Genomic DNA, 9532 nt, shown 5'->3' with positions numbered 1-9532 from the left:
TCCACTCATATCAATAGAGCAAGTTGTCCAGTAAGCAACACCAAGAAAAAATACATGATAACTATAGGAATATAAAAGAAAAGAGCCACAAAACCAATAAAGGGGGGGTATTTTAAAATTACAAAGAAAAAGCATGGCCCCCAAAGAAGTATGAGACCATATCTGAACCCAAATCCTTTGCAGAGTTGCAGGAGGACCATGAATGTGGAACATTGCGGTTTTTTTTGTTTCTTTCAATGAATTAATCAGTTTTGCTGATTGTTCTTTACTATTCTTCCTCTTTTTTTTCTTTCAAGAAATATTCTTTTTAATAACAATGGTTTTCCAAGAAGAAGGGTGAGGAAAGATACAAAGGGAAATTTAGTTGATTTAAAGAAATATAAGGTATCAATAAAAAGGTTTTTTTTTCCCCTTTGAAAGAGCAGGTTGTCCTTTTACAAGGCTATTCCTAGCCTCCTCAACTCAGTCTTGGCTTCCAAAAATTACCTTTTTTCCTGGCGATTTCCTTCACTAAATCAATCTGTATTACTACAGAAATAAAATAACATAATATGATAATCATATACAAGTTACTAGTAGTAATAATAATAACAATAAACTTCCTTTCACCATGTGTCTCCACTATCTTTTAATAAAGAATCATAAAAGTGTGGAATTTTAGATTTGACCTCCCAGAAGCTCCAGTTTGGGAAAGGGCCCTGATTCTCTAGGCTTTGACAGTATGCTTCACCTGCCTCCTGTCTCTGCTCCTAAGGGATACTTCTTATGGTGAATTCTTCCAGGAACCTTGTTTTGGGGAAGGGTCCTAGATCAGCCATCCTTCATTCTCCATATTTACCCACCATGTGCTTACCCAGGTACTTCCTTTCCCCATGTCCTTTTTAAGTTCTTTTATATGTTGTCTTCCACCAGCAAAATACAAGTTCATTGAGGGCAGGGACTTTACTTTGGCTTGTATTTGTATCCCCAACACTTAGCACGGTGTCTAACATATACTAAGCACTTAACAAATGCTTGTTGACTGCCTGACTGACCTAAAAATGTCATCTCATCCCTTCCTGATATACTAATCCTTCTGTAACATCCCTGAAATATGGCCATCCTGTTCTTTTAGAAATGATCCATTTAAAGAGCTCACCAGCTACTTAAATAGTAGGAGGCAGCTAGATGGCATAGTAAATGGAGCGCTGGGCCTGGAGTCAAGAATACCTGAGATCAAATCTGGCCTCAGACATTTACTAGCTATGTAATCCTGGACAAGTCACTTCAACGCTATCTGCCTCAGTTTCCCCAACTAAATAATAGGGATAATAATAGCACCTACTTTCCAGAATTGTTGTGAAGATCAAATGAGTTAACATTAGTAAAATGCTTAGCATAGTGCCTGGAACATATTAGGTGCTTTAATAAATTCTTATTTCCTTCCTACTTAGGCAAATCATTCCATTTTTGTACTACTTTCATTGTTAGAAAATTTGTCCTCATATTCATCTAAAATGTCTTCCCCTCTCGTTTCTCTTTATTGGTTCCAGTTCTCCTCCATCTGGCCAACTAGAAGTCTAAACCTTCTTCCAGATTATGAATGAACTGTGCAATATTTGAAGGTAATGAACACATTTCTCCTAAGCCTTCCTTTCTACGGGCTACACCCTGTTAGTTCCTTCAATCAGTCCCAATATGGCATGGTTCCAAATCCTCTCCTGGATGTACTCTAGTTTGTCCATCTCTCTCCTAAAATGTAAGCAACCAATTTTTTTAAATCTATCATCTCCTTTCCTCTGGACATGAAACTTTTATTAATGTAGCCTGAGATTGCTTTACTTTTTTGGCTGCCATACCATACAGTTACTCATTGAGCTTATAATATACTAAAATCTCTTTTTAATGTGAACTGCTTTCTAGCCACATCTCTCCAATCTTGTACTCAGGCAGTTAATTTTTTGAACCCAAGTGTAATACTTTACATTTACCACTTAATTACACCTCATCTTACTTGATTTTTCCTATTATGAGAGTCAAGATCTTTTTGGGCTCCAATTCTCTCATCCAAAGTATTAACTATCCCTCCAAGCTTAGAGATAACAAATGTTCCTCATGCTTCTTGGAAACTGACAGGAGAAATAGATTAATGAGAGAACAGGAAGGTTAGAAAAAAAATGTGCTTGGGAATATACTTCCCAAAATGCCTGAGTTTCCTCTTCCTTTGCCCTAAAAAAGACTTCTAGTCTGATATAGGATGTCATTCCTTCCTAGCAGCTAGAATCAGAGGCAAAGACCAGGAGCTCTCAATTTGGCAGACACCCCAAACTGCTTGCAGTTCCTGCCACAGCACTAAGCCATAGTATGATGATGGAGACAGAGTTGAGACAGATCTTGGACAGCTGTGGTGGCCACAGTAGAAACCTTCAATTGAAATGGAGCAAAGGAAATGAAGAAGCAAGACTACTAGAGACCAGAAACAAAGAAAAGTGGAGCAAGACTTAAAACTGAGAGCTACAATGAAACCTCAACTGCTGGTACAGGACAGGAGACTGATCTCAACCCGAGCATATCCCCTTGGTTTATTTCTGGTTGTTTACATACACAATCTTTGGAGTTTCCAAACATGCAGGTTCTTCCCATTTTCTTTTCCTCATCTACCAGCTGGGAGAAGATTGGTATTGTTCAACCATTTTTCAATAATGTCCAACTCTTCATGACTCCATTTGGGGTCTTCCTGGCAAAAAACGTGGAGTGGTTTGCCATTTCCTTCTCCAGATCATTTTATAGATGAGGATACTGAGGCAAATAAGTTAAGTGACTTACTCAGGGTCACACAACTAGTAAGTGTCTGAGGCTAGATTGAACTCAGGAAAATGAGTCTTCCTGACTCCAGACCAGGTCCTCTATCCTGAGGGAGAAGATTAAGGGAAGATAACCAAGTGATATAATTTCCTAGAGTTTTGCTATGTGACAGCTCATTTACTATTCTATACTTTACTATGTTTTATATTACTTTAATAATATACCACATGCCCTTGGAAAAGTCAAATTGTCTTAGTCTTATTAAGTTAGTTGACCAAGTGGAGATTTCTCAAATACAGAGTAGAGCAAAACTGAGAAAGAAATATCAATATTTTCATAATTCTCATGTTTCAGAGTAGTATTCCATTTCTTTTATCCTAGGCTAAATTTGAATATGGCTAGGCAATAATAATCATTATTATTAGTTATATTGTACTTTAAGGTTTCCAAAGTACTTTACAAATGTTTGACTTTATTAATCTCTCAACAACTCTGGGAGGTAAGTGCTATTATCATTCCCATTTTACAGATGAGAAAATGGAGGCAAATAGAGGTTAATGATTTGCCCAAACTCACATTCATATTAAGTGTCTGAGGCAAGATTCAAACTCAGGCCTGCTTAACTCCAAGTCCACTGTCTATATACTGTGCCACCTGAGAAGAATAACAGAGTTTGCTTAGATGGACTCATGATCCAAGAGAGGTTTCTGGAAAGAATCCTCAGGTAAACAATAGTAATTCTGGAACCACTGAAAAAACTCATATAGACACACTGGATGCTCACTGACACAACCACTGCACTCACGGTTTGAATTAGCATCATGTGGTGAACAAATTATTATTACATTGCATTGCTGGTTTATTGGTTGATTAATTAATTGACAGTCTGCTTTTCTATAGGTTACTGGAAGAAGGGAATCAAACCAGGCATCAAATTGCTATTTCTACTGTAGCAACTCAATTGTTACCTCCTTTGCCCATCCACTATATAATGGCCCACACCATAGTCATGGTGTGGCATTTGCAAAGCATGCTTTCTATGCCTTTATTAACATCATTGACTTTTTTATTTTAATAAAACAATGCTAAAGACAGAGGATTCTATTTGAATCACAGTAAATTAATTTTAGCCTCTGATACTATAGTCATTCTATTCAGATAATATTATCGGGGATCTGTACTACTCTTTGCAAGGCATCATACAGAATTATCCAGAAAGATAGCTAAATCATCCCCTTGAGGAGCCTGAAATCCTAAAAGAAGATACAAAAGTAAAGTATCTACAAGCCCATAAAGATGGAAAGCATAATCAATGTCATTCCATGGTCCTACCCCTGTCTTATCATTTGCTATTTGTTGGTTTTTACATACATGGAAAATAGTAGCTTAGACTGCGACATTCTTGCCATAGCTTTAAAACTTTAGATTTGGAGAATACACATCAAAAGACTAGAATCCCTACCATTGGCAGCCCCCAATTTTGGTGCTGTGTTCTTGGCCACAGCTGTTGTTGTTTGCACTTTTCAAAGAGGACCAGTGAAATCAGGGTGATGTCAACTCACCAGTGAAGTCTATTTAAGTGAAGCAGAGTTGCTCAGAATAGTCAGCTCTCTTCCAGAGTCATCTCTTCCAGATGTCTCTCTTCCAGACTCTCTCTTCCAGAGTCATCAAAGTCCAGTGGCAAGGCAAAAGTCAAGAAGACTGAGGATGGTCCAGGATGCAGTGGATGACCTTGGCATCTGCAATGTCTGACCAAGCTCTAAGCTCTCCACAGTACCTGCTTCAGCTGCCTTCACGGCCGTTGGAACAAAATTGTTCTCATCCACCCATTCCTCTGGGGAAAGTCTTCATATGCTTGGGGTAGACACCCTCCCAACTCACCAACAGGTTTGAGGCCCATCAGTTGCCCTCAAGTTGGTTTAGACTGTCTGCTGATATGGTTCACCAGGGTGTGGCCACTGCACATGCAACAGCTTCTTGGAGCCGCCGGTAAGAGTTGAACTCTAGGTGGATATCAAAGGAGGATGCCTGACCTTCAGAACACTCATATACTCATGCACCCACCTTTGTCTTTTATCAAAGATCTAAATTGCAAGCCTGAATTTTCAACTAATGAGCTAAAAAAATTAGTTATTAAAACAGACCAACAATATTAACCAATGTTACATTTAAAAGTATAAATAGGATTTAAGTCAAAGGTACAATTATGTACTTATTCCACTGACAAGTTGTTGTTGTTGTTGTTGTTGTCGTTGTTGTGTTTGTCCTTCATTCTCAAAGAGAACCATGACATCAGGGAGTTGATGACTAATGCTTAGCTGATAGCATTTCTAGTCCTTTCCTCTTTTTTTCCTTTAGATATTCTGGTAGAGAAACCCTGAGTTCTTGCTCCTTCACCTCCTATTTGTTTCAGAGTCAGAACACTGATCAAGGTCATTTCAAAGGCGAACTTGGCCTCCTTCACAATTTCCCCAGGGCTGTCCTTAAGATAATGTTTCAGGTTACAATCCAGAGAAGGAAGAGAATGGCTAACTTGCAGAGAAAAGGGTTAAAAAGGTTAGCTAACGTTTTATTTGGAAACAAAAGGAATAGCTGGATGGTGAAAAGGAAAGTTGACTTAGGAGTAAATTGTTCTACAGAAAAGAAAGTGAAAAGGTTGAGCACACAGTTGGACCACTAGTTTCTCCTATGCAAGGTAATTCCAATCTGGAATTTGAGGAGTTGAGCATAACTGGAGAAAAATCACTTGACCTTGGAGGACCATGGTTCATGCATATTACACACTAAGAAAATATCCAGTCAGGTTTGTTTTGAGGCAGCAAAGTGTGGCAGAAGGAGCTCTGACTTGGGATTCAAAGGGACCTGGTTTAGAGAGCTAGCTCTGCCTCTCAATGTTATGTGACATCAGGTAATTTAATTCACTTCTCTGGATTTCTTCATCCCTAAATCCCTAAAATGAGGATGATAATAATAATGATGATTGACACAAATAGTTCTTTATGATATGCATAGATTTTACATATATTATCTATTACCTTAGAGACTCAGACCAGTTCTTCAAGGTAAATGCTACAAATATTATTCTCTCTGTTTTACAGATTTGGAAACTCAGACTCAGTGGGATGAAATTTTGATTTGTACATGGTCCCACAACTAGTAAGCTTTGGAGGCAGAACTTGATCAAGCAACCCATTAGTCAATCAACAAGTATTCATTACAGTGCCTGCTATGTACCATTGCTTGGCATTAAGGATAGAAGTAAAGAGAATAAAATAATTCCTATTCACAAGTAGTTTATATTCTAATGGGACAAGCAATGATTATACATAGAAGGTGTCCCAAAAGTCTTCATGCAGTGTTAAGCTGTAATAGCTTTAATAGCTTACAACTGCATGACTACTTTTGGGACACCCTGTATAAACTATATGCAGCATAAATACAAAGATAATAAATACAAATATATACAAAGTAATTTGAAAAGGAAGCATTAACAGTTGGGGAAAGAAGGCAGGGATCAGGAAAGGCTTCATGTAGAACAGAAGTGTCAAACATGGCAGTAGGCTGGACACAAAACTCCCAAGTATGGCTTGAATCGGATTCAAATGTAATTGGGAAATATTGAACAAAATGAATAAAAACACAACAGAACATAGATACTATTAATATGTGGTTTTCTAAGTCAATATGAGACTAACAAGGATTTTTATGTAAGGTTTAGTGGGCCCCATTTCTGTTTGTTTGACACCACTGAGGTAGAAGATGGTGCTTGAGTTGTGTCCAAAAGGAAGAGAGGGACCCTCTGAGGCAGACGTAAGGGGGGAATGACCAGGGCAAAGGCACAGAGATAGGAGATGGATTATTGTATTCATTAACAGAGAGAAGACCATTTTGACTAGATTGCAGAATATGAGAGGAGGAGTAATGTCCAACAAGGCTGCAAAGATTAGCTGCGGCCAAGAGTGTAAAGCTTTAAACAGACAAGTTTGCCTTTTATGCTAGAGGCAATAGGAAGCAACTGGAGTTAATTGACTAGGGAAGCAAGCAGTAAAGTCTGTATTTAATGAAAATCACTTACAATAATGTATAGAATATACTGCAGTGGGAATAGACCTGACATTGGGAACCAATAAGGAGGCTGTTTACAATAATCTAGGCAAAGGCCTATACTAAGATAGCGGCTGAATGAATGGAGAAAGAGATCAGATGTAAAGATAGAAATGGCAAGATTTGGCAACTGATTGGAGAGGTGGGACAAAGGCGAGTTCGGAATCCAGGACAATGTGAAAGTTATGCATCTGAGAGACCAGAAGAATGGTAGTATCTTCAAAAAGTAATAACAATAATAATAAATATATTATTATATAGCATATTAAGGTTTACAAAATGCTTTATAAATATCATCTTAGTTTATCCTTATAACAATCCTGGTAGATAGCTGCTATTATTTCCCCGTTTTACAGAAGAGGAAATTGAGGCAGAGGGAGGTTATGTGACTTACCCTGAGTCATACAGCTAAGATTTGAACTCAGATCTTTCTGACTCAAAATCCAGTGCTTTATTCATTGCACCATCTTGCTATCTTTGATGAAAATAGGGAAATTTGGATGGGGTGGAGTTTCAGGAGAAATAGAATTATTTCTTTTTTGGATGTTTAGATTAAGATGTCTGCAGGATATTCAGTTTGAACTGCCCACTAATTAAATAGTATTGTAAACTAAAGGGATAATATATAAATCAAGGAGTCATCTACATAGAGATGATATTTAAACTCATAGGAGCTGATGAGGTTACTAAAAGAAAGAGTGTAGGTCAGTGGTTTTTTTTAACATTTTTTGTGCATTATTGACCCCTGGGAAGCCTGTTGAAGCCTATAGGCCATTCTCAGAATAATATTTTTAAATACACAAAATAAAATAAAATAATTACACAGGAAAACAATTATATTGAAATGTAGCTAGCAAAAAGTTTTTAAAAGCAAATTTGTGGATTATAGGTTAAAACACCCCACCCTGGGTATAGAACAAGAAAAAAAAAGAGCCTAGGATAAGACCTTGGAGAACATCCAAAGTTAGGGGATATGATATGGAAGATGAGACAACAAAGGATACTGAGGAGCAGTCTAAACAGGTAGGAGGAAAACCAAGGGAAGAGAAAGAATCCAGAAACAAAGGGTGGTCAACAGTGTTAAATGAAACAGATTAAGTCTGGGAGGATAAGCAAAAGACCAAGTACCTAACAAGGTTATCAGGATGAAAGATGAATGAACAAATGAATAAATGATGCAATGCATGAGAGAATGAATGAATGAATGAATGAAAAAGTGTTTATTAAGTGCTTACTAAATGCCAGGCTCTGTATTAAGAACTGAGTTTACAAATACCAAAACAACTAGGCCTGCTCAAAAAAGAGTTTAATTGTAGTAAGCTCATATATCAAGCTACAAGATAATGTGGTTTTGAGAAGAGGAATAGCTGATAATAAAGGGTATATTCTACCTATGAAAAAATAGATGCTCATAGCTATGGTCAAATCTCTATTATTGTTGAATTTTTATTAAATATATGCTTACCTAAAGGATGACTGGGGACCAAGGAAAGGTGTCATTGTCTGGAAAATTGCAGAGATTGAAAGTGGACCAGTAAAGTAGTCAATTGACCTCCCATTTCCAAAAGCAATGGCAGTGATGATTTTATTACAGTTCCCCAAACAAGAGATGGAAAGGAATATGTAAGCATAAGCCATTATTTGACTCCATACCTAGCACGTCACAATATATAAGGCACAGTCCTTTGCCTCAAGGAATTTATGATCTATTTGAGTAGATAAGACTAATACTAATTAAACAATGAAGTGTTCTACCACTTAACTGGGTGATTTTAAGACTTCACCTTCCTGGGACTCAGTTTTCTCATCTGTTACTTTTTTTTAATTTTTAAAAATTTCATTTATTCATTTATTTTTGGTTTTCAACATTCATTTTATAAGATTTTGAGTTCTAAATTTCTCCCCTCCCCAAGATGTCATGTAAGCTGATGTAGGCTACACATGGATGATAATAGAAATATTTCCACATTAGTCATGTTGTAAAAAAAGAATCAAAACAAAAGGGAAAAACCATGAGAAAGAAAACACAAAAAGCAACAACAAAAAAGAAAGAGAGTAAATAGTATGCTTCCATCTGCATTCAGACTCCAAACTTTTTTCTCTGGATGTGGATAGCATTTTCTATCATGAGTCTTTTGGAATCATCTTAGATCATGGAATTGCTCAGAGGAACTGTCTAACAAAGTCGGTCATCACACAATGTTGTTGTTACTGTGTAAAATGTTCTCCTGGTTCTGCTCACTTCACTCAGCATCAGTTCATACAAGTCTTTCCAGGTTTTTCTGAAGTCTGTCTGCTTATCATTTTTATGGAATAATAGTATTCCATTACATTAATACACCACATCAGTTTTCTCATCTTGAAAGTTGAGATAATAAGGACTACACTACCTCACAGGGTTGTTGTATAGAAAGTACTTAGTAAACTATGATAGTTTGATAGATAGATAACTTTAAGCTAATGTTATATTAATTTTGTTGTTGTTATTATTATTAAAACAATAGGAGTTCCAGAAAGTGAGATCAGTGTGGACTAGAATAATACAAGAGGGCTTCAGGGATAGATGGGGCTTCAACTGAAAAAAGGAATACAAGGAAAAAATACAGAAATTACTAAAGATCAGAAGAGGAAAAAATTTAGTTAA

This window comes from Vombatus ursinus, unplaced genomic scaffold (genome assembly GCF_900497805.2).
Source record: "Vombatus ursinus unplaced genomic scaffold, bare-nosed wombat genome assembly UNPS02014973.1, whole genome shotgun sequence".
NCBI lineage: Eukaryota > Metazoa > Chordata > Mammalia > Diprotodontia > Vombatidae > Vombatus > Vombatus ursinus.
The sequence above is the reverse complement of the archived record's forward strand: the minus strand, read 5'-3'. Positions refer to the sequence as shown.